The 15,226-nt window shown below is 39.8% G+C and overlaps 1 pseudogene; it reads left to right on the top strand.

Moving 5' to 3' along the window:
• The window catches only part of LOC126696161 (LRR receptor-like serine/threonine-protein kinase FLS2), a 51,138-nt pseudogene extending 36,683 nt beyond the window's left edge, over positions 1 to 14,455 (top strand).
• The last annotated feature ends 771 nt before the right edge of the window (positions 14,456 to 15,226 follow it).

Genomic DNA, 15,226 nt, shown 5'->3' with positions numbered 1-15,226 from the left:
GTTGGGTCTTTTCTAGGATCTCATCTGGAAACTTTTCTGCAAACTGAATGACTCTATCTATGGGTTTGATGACACCATGTCTTATATCAAAGCCTAAGAATCGAACACTGGTTTGGAAGAGTTTGATCTTTGGAGCTGAAACAACAAGACCATTATGTTTGATGGTTTGGAAGAATGTTCTAAGATGCTTCCAATGTTGGTTTAGGGATTCTGAGAAAATAAGTACATTATCAATGTACACATTGATATGACTGGAGAATGGATTGAAAATCTGATTCATGATGTTTTGGAATTCAGAAGGTGCATTCTTAAGACCAAAGGGCATTACATTCCATTCGTAATGGCCAAAGGGTGTGGTGAGGGCTGTCTTGTACCTATCAAACTCTCTGATTTGTATCTGCCAAAAACCACTCTTGATGTTAAACTTACTGAAAACAACTGCTTTGCTAAGTCTGTTAACTAAGTCTCTTTTGTTGGGAATAGGGGGCAATTACCAAATGGGTAATTATATTGATATATATTTATATATATCAAAGAATACAATGTATGTAACAAAAGTCGTCACAACACCATGGTACATGTAATGAGAAAAGAAAGACACCAAAACCTCACTACATCCCTCAAAACACTATCCCACTATCTAGTATATCCTATGCGAGCTCTCCCCCTAGCAACAAGACTACTCTCATCTATCAAACTACTCCCCCTTTTTGTCACAAGTGACAAAGGGTGTATAACTGAGAGTTCGTCATCTCATCATCATACTCAGAGCCAGAAGCATCATCACCATCATCATCTCCACCATCCAAAGAAGAGGACTCCTCAACATGCTCAGGTGAAGATGAGGGTGCAAAACCACCACGGCGAGACTAGTGGTCAAGCGATGTGACCGATTTTGATGTTCATTTGACACATCTCATCGGATAGATGGTCAAGATGACTACCAAAATCAGCATGCATATGCTGAAGTTGCTCCATGACTTCCACAAGGGAGACAGGTGCCCTAAATGAGGAAGAAGGGGCAAATGATGAAGGGGATTGAGAGGAAAGGGCTGCAGGGTTTGTAGGGGCTACATCTCAAGGCTCCACACAAGGCCGTTTCACAGCAAGCTACACTGCACTCCTTCGAATAGACTCCTTGCTCATGGCACCCATGACATAGAAGAGAGGAGAAAAAGGAATGGTGACGTGCAAGTGAGTGAGAATGTGCGTGATAGTTGAAGGAAAGATGAGCTTAACACATGTGGTAGTGTCTCGATAGCAATCTATAATAGATTCTATCATATGTGATGGAAAGTCTATAGAAAGAGATGTTTTTGAAGAATAGTCCATGCTTCTTTCGTATTGTCAGTGGAAGAGATCTACTTGAATTCTTCATTGGTCACAGCACTAAACAAAACATTCAGTGCTTTACTGTTAAAATTTGTAGCTTTGATCTTTGCATCATCCCAAATGGCTGGTGGCTCTTCAGGCTACGTCCAACCTACGTCAACTGCAAGCCATACTTTCTCATCTAAAGACAGAAAAAAGGCTCTTATGCTTACTTTCCAATATGCATAGTTACTACCACCAAATAAAGGAGGAACAATTAGGGATTGCCCACGATCCATAACAACAGGAGTCAATAGATCACACAACAAAGAGTGTGCTTGCTCTGATACCATTTGTTGGGTTAAGATAGCTTAATCCCGTTAATTAATTCAATTACCCAAGTTGATTAATTAGGTTCAATTGTATGCAACTCATGAATGCACCAATAAATCACCAAAAATACTAAGTGCAGCAGAAAATAAATTAGACATGGTGATTTATTATTAAATGGGGAAAACCTCGCAAGGCAAAAACCCTAGCGACTGATTTTAAGGGCATCACTCCCAAGAATCCACTAATCAACAATCAAGTGGTTACAAGTATAAGGAATCTTACCAACTACCTTGGCCTATTCCGAAATACCAACCTACAGTTGAACCTTCGCTCCTGAATGTTCATATAGTGTAGAAAACACCAATGAACGTTTAGACCCCCAATTTACAAATTGAAAGTTCAAAAACGTGTATAAAACACCTTTGAACGTTTAGACCCCAAAATACAACTTAACCAACTCAAGCAATCTGTCAAACAACTAGTGTGCGGAAACTTAACACATGCTATAATATGAAATTGGTTATAAACTATCTAAGCCATAACAAAATAAAACCACAACAGATAATGTAAAGGCAAAGATAGAGAGGAAGGAATATGCAAACACAAAGACAACACGCGATGTGTTATCGAAGAGGAAACCGAAGTCCTCGGCGAAAAACCTCTCCGCCGCCGTCCAAGCGGTAATCAATCCACTAGAAAATACAGTTGGGATACAAGGACAGCAATAGACCCTCCAAGCCTAATCTACCCAGTGCACCTAAGCCCTCCAAGCTTCTTGCTCCAACGAGATTGCGCCGAAGCTTTTTCTTTTCTAGCTTCCTGGATTCCGCTACTAGACCGTAGCATCAACCAATGAAGATTGGCTCCTTCCTAACTGCTTCCCAGAACTCCAAACAATTGTCTCACAGAGATGATAATGTTGAGAACCAGGTTTGGTATAATGCCACTCAAGGATTTGACAATGGAGAGGAAGAGAGTAAGGGAATTTGAAGAGACTCTAAGGTATAGATTGTGGGTGAAGCAATCTGGTTTTTCTTTAGGGTTTCTCTCTCAAAATTCTCTCCGGAAGCTCTCTTTCAGTCGTGGGTTAAAGGGGTATTTATACTGGAGTGGGAGAGGAATGTGAAACGTCAGATTTTACAAAACAGGGGTGGCTCGCGGCTTGACCTCGCGGCTTGACCAAGTCGCGAGATCCAGTCGCGAGTTAATCGTACGGCCAGTTGTCCTGTTTTGTCCTGTAGTGCTCCAGCTAGCATGACTGTTCATCTTCCAGCATGCTTGGCACGTGTGTAGTTTCTGGCGGCTTGCAGCCGCGAGTCCCAGGCGCGAGTCTCTGTTTTCTTGCACACTCTTGAGCAAACTTCACTCTATCTCACTCACTACCCTTACAACAAACCCACCTAAATACAGGGTTACTAAATGCTGAATTACAAGCAAATTTGGCACGGAATAAAGCCAATTAGATGGTTGAATAAATTCAACCTTACAATCTCCCCTTTTGGCTATTCCGTGACAAAACCCTAAAACAGACTCTAGACTTAACATGTGAGTTGGGAACAGTTGAACAAAACTCACTCACACCTAACTCTAGAAGCTGTGAAGCACTTGAATCATATGAACATAATACTCCTGAAACACAACAATACACCATGATCATTGTAAGCAGAAAATTATAAATGCATATGAAACAGGCAATATGTGATCAAGCAAAGATGGAGTTAATAAACAAACCATGGCTTGATCAACCAAGTGAACACCATAAGGTAGTGATCACAGTGCTCATTCACACTTGGAATGAACAGAAGGACATACAAGTTAACAAGCACAAGGCAAGACACTTGTATGCTCAACACTCAACCAATGCATAGCACACAAGGCATATGCATCTAGGAACAATCCTACAAGGGCACAAGAGTGACAGTACATAAACCAAAATGCAGAACATTTAGATTAAAGTACTGATTTCAACATAGCATAAAGGCTGCACTAAGCAAGGTACATACCATAAAGCCTACAAACTATGCATAAAATATTAACCCTAAAAGCTTACAAAAGCACATGGGTACAAACCAAAAACATCCTGAATAACAGTTTACAAAACACAATATATCAACTTAAAGAAAACAAATAAAACTGAAAAAGAAAGTAAAGACACTCCCCCTTAAGTAATATTCTCCCCCTTTGATAATGCCCATCACTCCCCCTTTTTGTCATGGAATAGGCTAGTCATCCTCTTCCAGCTTTCTCTGAATTTGATCCAATTGGGCTTGAAGAGAAGTAAGCTTCATATCCCATTGAGTGCTGTGATGGTGTAGAGAAGCTGTGAGTCCAGACACCTTTGTGTTCAACTCGTGGACAGAGGAAACAATGCGACCAAGTTTCTCATCTAGGGAGAGAGTGCTAAACTGAGAGTCACTGTGAGATGCAGACGATTCTGGTTTGGCTCTCTTCCGACTATGTCCAACGCTTGCATTGAATGTACGCATGTTGATTGGACTTGGTTTGGAGAGAGGAGTTTCATCAGCCGTTGGATAAATTCCCTTGAGCTTCAAAATCCGTGAAATAAGACTGCAGAAAGGAACACATATCCGAGACTCATTTCGAAGAACCGTTTTGCGCAGAACATGAAAGATATGAGCACAGATGTCTATTTCCTCATCAGAGATTAGATCATGAAGAAACAAAGCACGTCCGAGGTTCATATACCCAGTGCTTGATAAAGGGTACAAATTGTGAAACATCACAATTGTAAGCACTCTCAGCTTTGGAGAAAGGGAGGAAACACTGATGGATTTGCCATTGGGTGAGAACTCCAAGTCTTGACCAAGACTTTCTTTGAGAAGCTCCTCATCAGGACAGAGATCATCATAGACCGGTGAATGTCGGAAAATGGGTCTGTTGATGTGAAGAATTTCTGCCAGATATGTGGGAGAGACAGAAAAGCTCTTGTTCCGAACCCAGCACTTAAGTTCATCTCCCTCCACAATTGCGTTAGCATAAAATTCTTTTACTAACTCTTCATACACGTCATCCGGATCAGATAGCAGGTAATTCCAATCCTTGTGAGCAAACCATTTCGGAATGTCAGTGTCATGAAGTGAGGACTGATCCAAGGCTCTTTCTAGTAATGGTGTGGCATGTAGAAAGAAATTCTCATAAGATTGATAGGCTACATAAGATCTGAACTTGTTGGGATCGAATCTCCTTGAGGAAGAGCGAGTCCCTTTTGGCTGAGGTGGATAATCATCAACATCAATTACTGGTTCCTTCCCTTTGGAACTACCTCCTTTCACAGCAGCTTTCTTGAAAGGCGACATGACTAATCTGCATTATGAACAAAGGAAATGACAGAACACAATCCAACAAACTAAATTAGCAGTGGGTTAGTGGAATTTTAGGGACAATGAAGAAACCCTAATAGCTTAATGAGAATGGTCAGAAAATAGCAATGAGGGACACCAAAGGCCCAAATTAGGACTACACAGTATAGGGAGACCAAAAACAACCACATAATCAGCTGAAAAAGGACCAAATTCAACAACACATCAACAAGATACCACACAGGATCATAGTGAAACATGATATCAACAGCAGATCAGACAAAAATAGCTAACCCTAGCTAAGCATATGATGAAGAACACAGCCACCAACATAAACTAGCTCAAACACAGAAACACAAGCATCCAAGTGAAGCTAGAACAAAGAATAATAGTTGAGCTAAAAACCCATCACAAAATCACAATCAAATGTGAATGAACCAGAGGGAAAACCATAACAACAAGTAAAATAGAGTGCAGGACAGAAAACCATACCTGTTAATCGACGATTTTGAGCTGAAAAGAGACAAGTATTGGAGATCGAAAATGGAGGTACGATGACAATGTGTAAGAGCAGATGAGAAAGACAATGAACAGTCACAAAAAGATTGAGGGAAAAATAAAAAGTTTGAAAACTACCCCTGTTTATCCAAGACACGCGATTTTCGCGACTGAAACGAGTCGCCAAAAAGTCGCCAGATCAAGCCGCCAAAACACTCAAGGACAAAAAGTTAAAAAAAATTTCTAAGTGTTTTTCGCGACTGGAAGGTCTACCCGCGAGTGAGTCGCGAGCTGAGCCGCGAAAATCTCTGAGTGAACCTCACGACTGGACCTTCCACTCGCGAACAAGTCGCCAAAAATGACCAGCGAAGATGCGACTGAGTCTCGCGACTTGACATACCCGCGACTGAGCCGCCAAAACAGGGCAAAACAGTATTTTTGAAATTTTCAGATTTTACAAAAAAAATACTTTCCAAAAACACCTAAAACACTCAAAAATCTTTTTGTGCTTGAATTAACAAAGATTGAGCATGTGAAAACACATTTTATCAAGTACAATCACACAAATGAATATGGCATTTATGGAACATAAACTTGTGTGTTGTGTGTGGATACCAATAATGAGATAGTCCTTCGTCTATTGTGAAGCTTCAATGATCAATTCAACCAAGGCATACACAATTAGCACTAGATCATGTGACCAATCTCAATTATAGAAATATGTATATATGACCTCCCACACATCTTGATAACATAACTTGGAGCTTTTCATTTGACTCCACTTTCAAACATAACATTTGATCTTTTTGAGGAAATCATCTCTCATTGTGAGAGTGAGATATGACAATTCACTTTAAAGAACAGGCCTTTGGCCTTTTTGAATTAACATTCACTTGAATATGAGGTCGCTTACCCTTTTTCCTAGTCAAATACTAGAATGTGCGACAGGCTTTTGCAGCTCAATATCTCTTTTCATTTGGAGATTTACATTTGGTGAGCTCTTTTTAGCAAAAATAAAAATAAAAAGTGGGAAGATATATAGACACAAGTCTATGCATGTCTCAAGATCAACATAACCATTCACTAATCATTCATGACAAGTTTGAAGATCTATTTACAACAATCACATAGAATTCAAGATTTTTCCCACAGTGATATAAGTGCATGAAAACAAGTAATGCTCGAAAATGCACAAAGCCATTAGCACAAAGGTACAAGGCAAAACAAGTTTTGAGACAAAAACTCAACAAAGTCAATCAAACTTTTTGATTTTCTAATTTTTTTATGTGATTTTTGGATTTTTGACACAAGAAACAAAAATGATTGAACAAACATAAAAAGAAGCAACAGTATTCACAAATGTCCAAACAAACAAGAAACATGTTGCACAAAAAGCTAATCAGAAAGGTGTGTGCCCCAACACAGACAGATTTATCATATTATAAATATGTGAAGCACACAACACACAAGAGAGTCAAGGAATTGTACCAACACCAATGGTCTTACGGAGTGATTCAAACCGTTGACCATCGAGAGGCTTGGTGAAGATATCCGCCTTTTGATTGTCGGTGTGTATGAACTCAAGACACACAACTCTTTCCTCTACCAAATCCCGAATGAAATGGTAACGTATCTCTATGTGTTTGGATTTTGAATGCTGAACAGGATTCTTGGAAAGATTGATGGCACTGGTGTTGTCACAGAAGACACACATCGTTTCTTGAGGAATTCCATAGTCATGAAGTAATTTCTTCATCCAAAGAAGCTGAGTGCAGCAACTTCCAGCAGCGATGTATTCTGCTTCTGCAGTAGATAGAGACATTGAATTCTGCTTCTTGCTCATCCACGAAACAAGATTGTTACCAAGATAAAAACAGCCGCCTGAAGTGCTTTTCCGATCGTCTACACTGCCAGCCCAGTCAGCATCTGAATACCCAGCAAGACAAGCATTTGAGTCTTTTGAATACCACAGACCATAGTTTGCAGTACCATTCACATATCGAATGATTCGTTTAGCAGCAGTCAGATGAGATTCCTTCGGATTAGCTTGGTACCTGGCACAAACGCCCACACTGAAAGCAATGTCCGGTCTACTGGCTGTAAGGTAGAGCAAACTTCCTATGATGCTCCTATACAATGTGGGACTTACTTCAACTCTCGACGAATCCACATTCAGTTTAGTGGAATAGCTCATGGGAGTGGAGGCATGTTTTTTGGAGTCTAGTCCAAACTTCTTGACAATGTTTCTGGCATACTTCTCTTGAGATACAAATATACCCTCCTTCTGTTGTTTGACTTGAAGACCCAAGAAGAATGTGAGCTCCCCCACCATGCTCATCTCAAACTCCTTCTTCATCTCCTCAGAAAATTCAGTAGCACGATCATCGATAGTTGCCCCAAACACTATGTCATCAACATAGACTTGTGCCACAAGGAGATAATCTTCATCATTTTTGACAAACAGAGTTCGATCGGCGTACCCTCTCTTGAAACCTCTATCTAGAAGATAATGTGTAAGACGATCGTACCAGGCTCTAGGCGCTTGTTTTAAACCATAAAGTGCTTTCTTCAATCTTAATACATGATCTGGGAAATGAGGATCCTCAAATCCTTTTGGTTGCTCAACAAATACTTTTTCATTTAGATACCCATTCAGAAAAGCGCACTTAACATCCATTTGATAAAGCTTGAAATTCAAAGTGCACGCAATGGACATGAGGATTCGAATGGATTCGAGTCTTGCCACCGGAGCAAATGATTCATCAAAATCCACTCCTTCTACTTGTGTGTATCCTTGAGCCACTAACCGAGACTTGTTTCGAATTACCTCTCCATCTTCATCAGTTTTGTTTTTAAAAATCCACTTTGTGCCTATAACATGAACGTTCTCAGGCCGTGGAGCAAGTTCCCACACATCATTCCTCACAAACTAATTCAGCTCTTCATGCATTGACTCAACCCAATTCTCATCTTGAAGAGCCTCTTCAACCCCTTTTTGGTTCAAACTGTGCAAGATAACAGTGATATGTTACATGATTGGCTAGCAGAATATTTCCTTTCCTGAGGCGAAGACCGTCGTCAAGTGATCCTATGATATTACTTTCCGGATGATTCTTGACAACTCTTGAAGATGGCCTTTTTGAAGTGGAAACTTCATCACTACGAGAGATAGGAGGATGAACTTCTGGAGGAGTAAGAGGACTTGAAGTTCTAGACATCGATCTCGTTTCCATTCTTGAGTTGATGGGAGTCGATTCTACTTCTGGTATGGGTTCTTCACCTTCTATATCCAAAGCTTCTACCTCAACATCAGGCTCTTCGGTGCTCGGTCCTTCTACATCATCAATCATTTCCACCTTAGGTAAGGCATCATCAATCTTGACATTTATGGATTCCATCACAGCCTTTGTTCTCTTGTTAAACACTCTATACGCTCGACTTGTAGTAGAGTAGCCAAGAAAAATACCCTCATCACTTCTTGCATCAAACTTCCCAAGATTTTCTCGATCATTTAAGATATAGCATTTACTTCCAAAAACCCGGAAATACTTCACTTTAGGCTTCTTCCCATTCCATATCTCATATGCAGTCTTCTTTGTACCAACTCGAAAGAAAATCCTATTTCCAATGTGACACGAGGTGTTGACAGCTTCTCCCCAAAATTTTTGAGGTATTTGCTTGTTAAGCAACATGACTCTCGCCATCTCCTGAATCACACGATTTTTTCTCTCTACCACTCCATTTTGTTGTGGAGTTTTGGGAGCTGAAAACTCTCTTTTAATTCCATTCTTCTCACAGAAGGACTCGAATCTTGCATTCTCAAATTCCCTTCCATGATCACTTCTAACTTTGGCTATCGGTATCCCCTTTTCGTTTTGTAGTTTCTTGCACAGAATCTCCAACCTCTCACAAGCTTTTGATTTTTCTCTAAGGAATTCAACCCAAGTGTATCTTGAGTAGTCATCCACAATGACCATAATGTATCTCTTCCCCCCTAGGCTTTCAGTTCTGGTGGGCCCCATCAGATCAACATGAAGTAACTCCAAGCACCGAGAGGTGGCTATCACATTTACCTTGTGATGACTTGCCTTAGTTTGCTTCCCCATTTGACATGCACCACAAACGGTCTTCTTCACTTTTCCAAACTTAGGAAGTCCCTCGACTTCTTCAAGTTTGGAGACTTTTGCTACTTGTTTGAAGTTGGCATGCCCAAATCTGTGATGCCACAGCTCCAACATATCCACCCGAGCACTTCTACACGATATTGGTGCCGTGGGAACTATTCCATAACAATTATCTGTAGTCCGATTTCCTTCCAAAACCTGAATCCCCTCTTCATTGATGATCAAACATCCTTTCTTAGAAAATTGTACCAGGAAATCGTCATCACAAATTTGAGTGATGCTCAGCAAATTCGCCTTCAGCCCTTTTATGAACAGCACATCTTTCAACAGAGGCAAACTGGGTATCTCAATGGTTCCTTTGCCTAGGACTTGAGCATGGCTTCCATCACCAAAGGTCACATAGTCACCAACCTTTTCTTTGAGTGACTTAAACAGTGACTTATCCCCTGTCATATGGCGAGAACACCCACTGTCAAGATACCACAAACATGCATTGAACACCTTCAATGAGGTATGCACAAATAGGTTCACATGTGACAGACATTCTTGACCTTCAAACACACACTCATCATCAGTTTTCCTGCTTCTTTTAGATTGATTTTTCATTTTCAGATTCTCAATCATCTCACACAACATTCTATTCTTTCTTTTATATTTCTTAATCAATGATTTAGACTCAGATATGCTACTGTGTAAGACAAGATTCTGATTTTCAAGATATTCCAGCATGTGAACAATAACTCTAGCATGTTTCTTAGTTTTTAATAACTCTACAAGATCATCAGTAAGACACCTTTCAGACATATGCATAGAGTCATTTTCACAAACACTTAAGCTACAATTCAGCATGGTATAACCCAAAACAACAATCACAACTCAGGGGTCTAGGATCACACTTAGGTAATAAAACCACAACAAGTGTACCCGCTCTGATACGAATTGAAAGTTCAAAAACGTGTATAAAACACCTTTGAACGTTTAGACCCCAAAATACAACTTAACCAACTCAAGCAATATGTCAAACAACTAGTGTGCGGAAACTTAACACATGCTATAATATGAAATTGGTTATAAACTATCTAAGCCATAACAAAATAAAACCACAGCAGATAATGTAAAGGCAAAGATAGAGAGGAAGGAAGATGCAAACACAAAGACAACACGCGATGTGTTATCGAAGAGGAAACCGAAGTCCTCAGCGAAAAACCTCTCCGCCGCCCTCCTAGCGGTAATCAATCCACTAGAAAATATAGTTGGGATACAAGGACAGCAATAGACCCTCCAAGCCTAATCTACCCAGTGCACCTAAGCCCTCCAAGCTTCTTGCTCCAACGAGGTTGCGCCGAACCTTTTTCTTTTCTAGCTTCCCGGATTCCGCTACTAGACCGTAGCATCAACCAATGAAGATTGGCTCCTTCCTAACTGCTTCCCAGAACTCCAAACAACTGTCTCACAGAGATGATAATGGTGAGAACTAGGTTTGGTATAATGCCTCTCAAGGATTTGACAATGGAGAGGAAGAGAGTAAGGGAATTTGAAGAGACTCTAAGGTATAGATTGTAGGTGAAGCAATCTGGTTTTTCTTTAGGGTTTCTCTCTCAAAATTCTCTCCGGAAGCTCTCTTTCAATCGTGGGTTAAAGGGGTATTTATACTGGAGTGGGAGAGGAATGTGAAACGTTAGATTTTACAAAACAGGGGTGGCTCGCGGCTTGACCTCGTGGCTTGACCAAGTCGCGAGATCCAGTCGCGAGTTAACCGTATGGCCAGTTGTCCTATTTTGTCCTGTAGTGCTCCAACTAGCATGACTGTTCATCTTCCAGCATGCTTGGCACGTGTGCAGTTTCTGGCGGCTTGCAGCCGCGAGTCCATCTGCGAGTCCCAGCCGCGAGTCTCTGTTTTCTTGTACACTCTTGAGCAAACTTCACTCTATCTCACTCACTACCCTTACAAAAAACCCACCTAAATACAGGGTTACTAAATGCTGAATTACAAGCAAATTTGGCACGGAATAAAGCCAATTAGATGGTTGAATAAATTCAACCTTACACAAATTATCAATACAACCTTATAATCAAACAATATATGTGCGGAATATGAATATAAGCTAAACCAAAACGTGTAAAACACTTTAAACCATAATTAATCACAATCACAATAGTAATTAAAAGGTAAAGAGAAAGGGAAGAGAGATGCAAACACAAATATAACACGGCAATGTTTTATCGAAGAGGAAACCAATGTACTTGGCGTAAAACCTCTCCGTCGCCCTCCAAGCGGTCAATAATCCACTAGAGAATGAAGTTGGGATACATGAATAGTAGAAGACCCTCTAAGCCTAATCTACTCAATTCACCTAAGCCCTCTGAGCTTCTTGCTCCAACAGGGTTACACCGAACCTTGTCTTCCCTATCTTACCAGATCCCGCAATAGCCCATTGCATCAACCAAATTGAATTGCTTCCTTCTAAACTACTTCCCAAGCACCAAAATAGCTTCTCACAGATATGGGTATGGTGAGATAAGGATTTGGCTAATGTACCTCTCAAGGATATATCAATAGAGAGGGTGAGAGTAGACGAATTTAGAGAATCAAAAGATGAAGATTGTGGATGAGTCAATCTTGTTTTTCACTAAGGTTTCTCATCCAAAATTCTCTTTGGAAGCTCTCTACATTTCATGGGTATAAGGGTATTATAGCAGGGTGTATGAGGAATGCGAAGAGTCAATTACAACCAAACAGGGCATTCTGGCAACTCGAGCTCGCGACTGGAATGAGTCGCGAGTTTGAGTCATGAACTAACTGCCTGGCCAGACCAGAAGTTTTGTCCTGTAGTGCAACAGCTAGTGTGACCCTTCAGCTCCCCCTGTATGCTTCTCACGTGTGCCATTCTGGCGACTTGCTAGTCGCGAGATCCAGTTTCGAGACTCCCAAATAGACACTAACTCCTGGGACGTCAATGTTTACCCATGCAACAACCTCTTCAGCAACTGGTTCATTTGTGGGTTTCGTTTCGACCTCAATGTCTCAGAAACGAGCTGATTCGCCGAACACGGTCAAGACCAGGCGGGTTACAACAGTTCACTCTCTTCCGTTTTGTTAAGACATATGTGATTCAAAGTTAGGACCATATGTCACTATTTTATGTAATTGGCTAATCCTTTGACAAAATGCACTTTACTTGTAATTGGATAGATCTAGGATGTGATTAATACTTCAAGGAACAAGGTTTCAAATTCAAGTGTTAAAACTATGCAAGTCTGTCCAAGAATCAAGTAAGAAAGTGCTGGAATTTAAAACTCGACAGCTAGCATTTATCAAGGTTTAAAAGCTGTTGAAGCCCGTGGCTCGACAGCTAGCTCGATTGATGGCTATCTATCGAGGTTTATGAGACTCAGTTTTTCAGAGCTGTTTTACATCCAATCCATGAATATGTATTTAGACTTTCTTTTTTCACAACCCTAAAGATATATAAGGATTATTTTAAAGGCCATCAAAGGTTATACAAGTTGCACAAGTGTGAAGCAAAGTCTTGTTTATGCAAATTGTGAACAGAGACAAAACTTTTCCCAAGTTCATCTTTCTCTTGAAGAAGCTACTGTGTTTGTGCACTGTAGGGTTTTGTGACCAAGGAGCTTTCATGATCTTCATCGTGTGATGAAGTAAAGAACTTTTCAGCCAACATTCTTCTGAAGTTGGTGATTAAGTCGCGTACTAGGATCCGCTCATTAAAAGGAGAGATTGTCACTACCGAATAAGTCTAATTGGGTATTGGGGTAAAGGTTCAACTGTAGGTTGGAATAAGGTACTGTGATTCACTTACTTGTAACCATATGTTTTGATAATAGTGGATTCTCGGGAATGGTGACTTTAAAATTACCTGGTGGGGTTTTTGTCGTGTAGGTTTTCCCCATTCGTAAAGAAATCACCATGTCAATTTAATTTCCGCTGTATTTAGTTATTTGGTGATTTGTTTGTGCTACCACGCATTTTGCATGTTAATTAACTTAATTAATTCACTTGGCTAAATTAATTGGTTAATTCATCACAAGGGACCAATACATTCTTGGCCTATCACATTTCTTGGAACCTCCCTTACTTACACCCTTGACAGCTCCAACAACTTCTTCTTTAATCCATTTCCTGACTCACTCCCTAACCTGACTCGTCTGCAGTGACTCGGTCTCTCAATGAACTCGTTCTCCGACAAAATACCCATCTTGATTAGCTCACTCACTGAGCTTGTGGAGCTTTACCTCGATAACAACAAGCTGGAGGGAGAAATTCCAGCGAGTTTCAACAACCTTGTGAGCTTAAAAAGACTCGAACTCCAATCAAACAAGCTCACATGCAAGTTTCCTAAATTGGGTTCTTTGAAAAAGTTTTCCTTTTTAGATGCTAGCAACAATGCCATCTCTGGCAAAATCCCGTGGGTTTTTCCATCTTCGTTGGTTCAAATCTCCATGAGAAACAATAGCTTAGAAGGAACAATAATCCCAGAGAATTTCAGAACTTTGGGTTATTTACAAGTAATCAATATAAGTCACAATCGACTCAGTGGCTCAGTACCATCCCTTCTCTACGACCTCCTATAACTGCAACAACTCACTCTCTCATTCAACCAGTTCTCCTCCATACAAGCCCCAGCTTCTTTAGGCACACAAAGCGAGCTCATAGCTATCAATCTAAGCAAAAAATTAAGGGGAAAGGGCATGTCAACAAGGAGAACAAAAGAACAAACTGAACAAGTAAGGATATTTTCCACTCAATCAGAACCCATGAAAAAGTTCCACATCTCACAGCTCGTTTTGAAATTTCACATGGTTTCTTTTCCTGTATCAGTGAAGAGATTTTATTTGAAAAATCAATGAGAAAATGGCATGTCAATAGTGAAAACAAAACCCAAGAAATTTCTCACCTTTGAAATTTCAACCGCGTTTTATTTTCTAGAACCATCGAGAGAGAGGGTCGAGCAATGGGTTTTGAGGACACAAAAAAGAAAAGAAAAGAAACATGGAGCAATAGAGGAGAAAAGAAAAGAGAGAAGGAAAGGGTGTGCATTGGTAACGAGGGAGTTTCTCTCTCTTCCAATAAAATAAATATGCTTTTACTTTGCTTGTAAGATTTTAAAAAAAAAAAAAGCAAACACATACCAAACATAATTATCCTTTTTTATATTTTAAAATATGTTATTTAAAACAAGGTGCCAAACACATTTTTTGCATTATGAATACTTTAAACACGTGTTTGAACAACACTTTTTAAACTAAAGTTTTCTTGTTATTTTGAACAACGATACTTGAAATTGATGATTCAATTTCATATATCTACCATTTTGGAGGGGGGAGGGGTTGTTAGGGAAATTAGCTTGATCGTTCTCTAGAACATGCATGATCCTAGTATAGATAAAAACTTATATCGTATAAATCAACAAATTTCATCATATTATGTCAATGATTTAAAGTAAAAGAGTATGGAAGAAAATGTGCAAATATATAGAGTTTAATGCTAATTTTTTAGCTTTTTGAATAATTGAAGATTTACTAATCTTTAATTGTGCCCTTATTACATTTATTAACAGGATCCTTGATTTATTTTTCTTGTATAATAGGATATCTTGAGAATTACAATTTATTCCGAAA

Source organism: Quercus robur, chromosome 8 (genome assembly GCF_932294415.1).
Source record: "Quercus robur chromosome 8, dhQueRobu3.1, whole genome shotgun sequence".
Taxonomy (NCBI): Eukaryota; Viridiplantae; Streptophyta; class Magnoliopsida; order Fagales; family Fagaceae; genus Quercus; species Quercus robur.
This window is presented reverse-complemented; position numbering and strand designations above follow the sequence as displayed.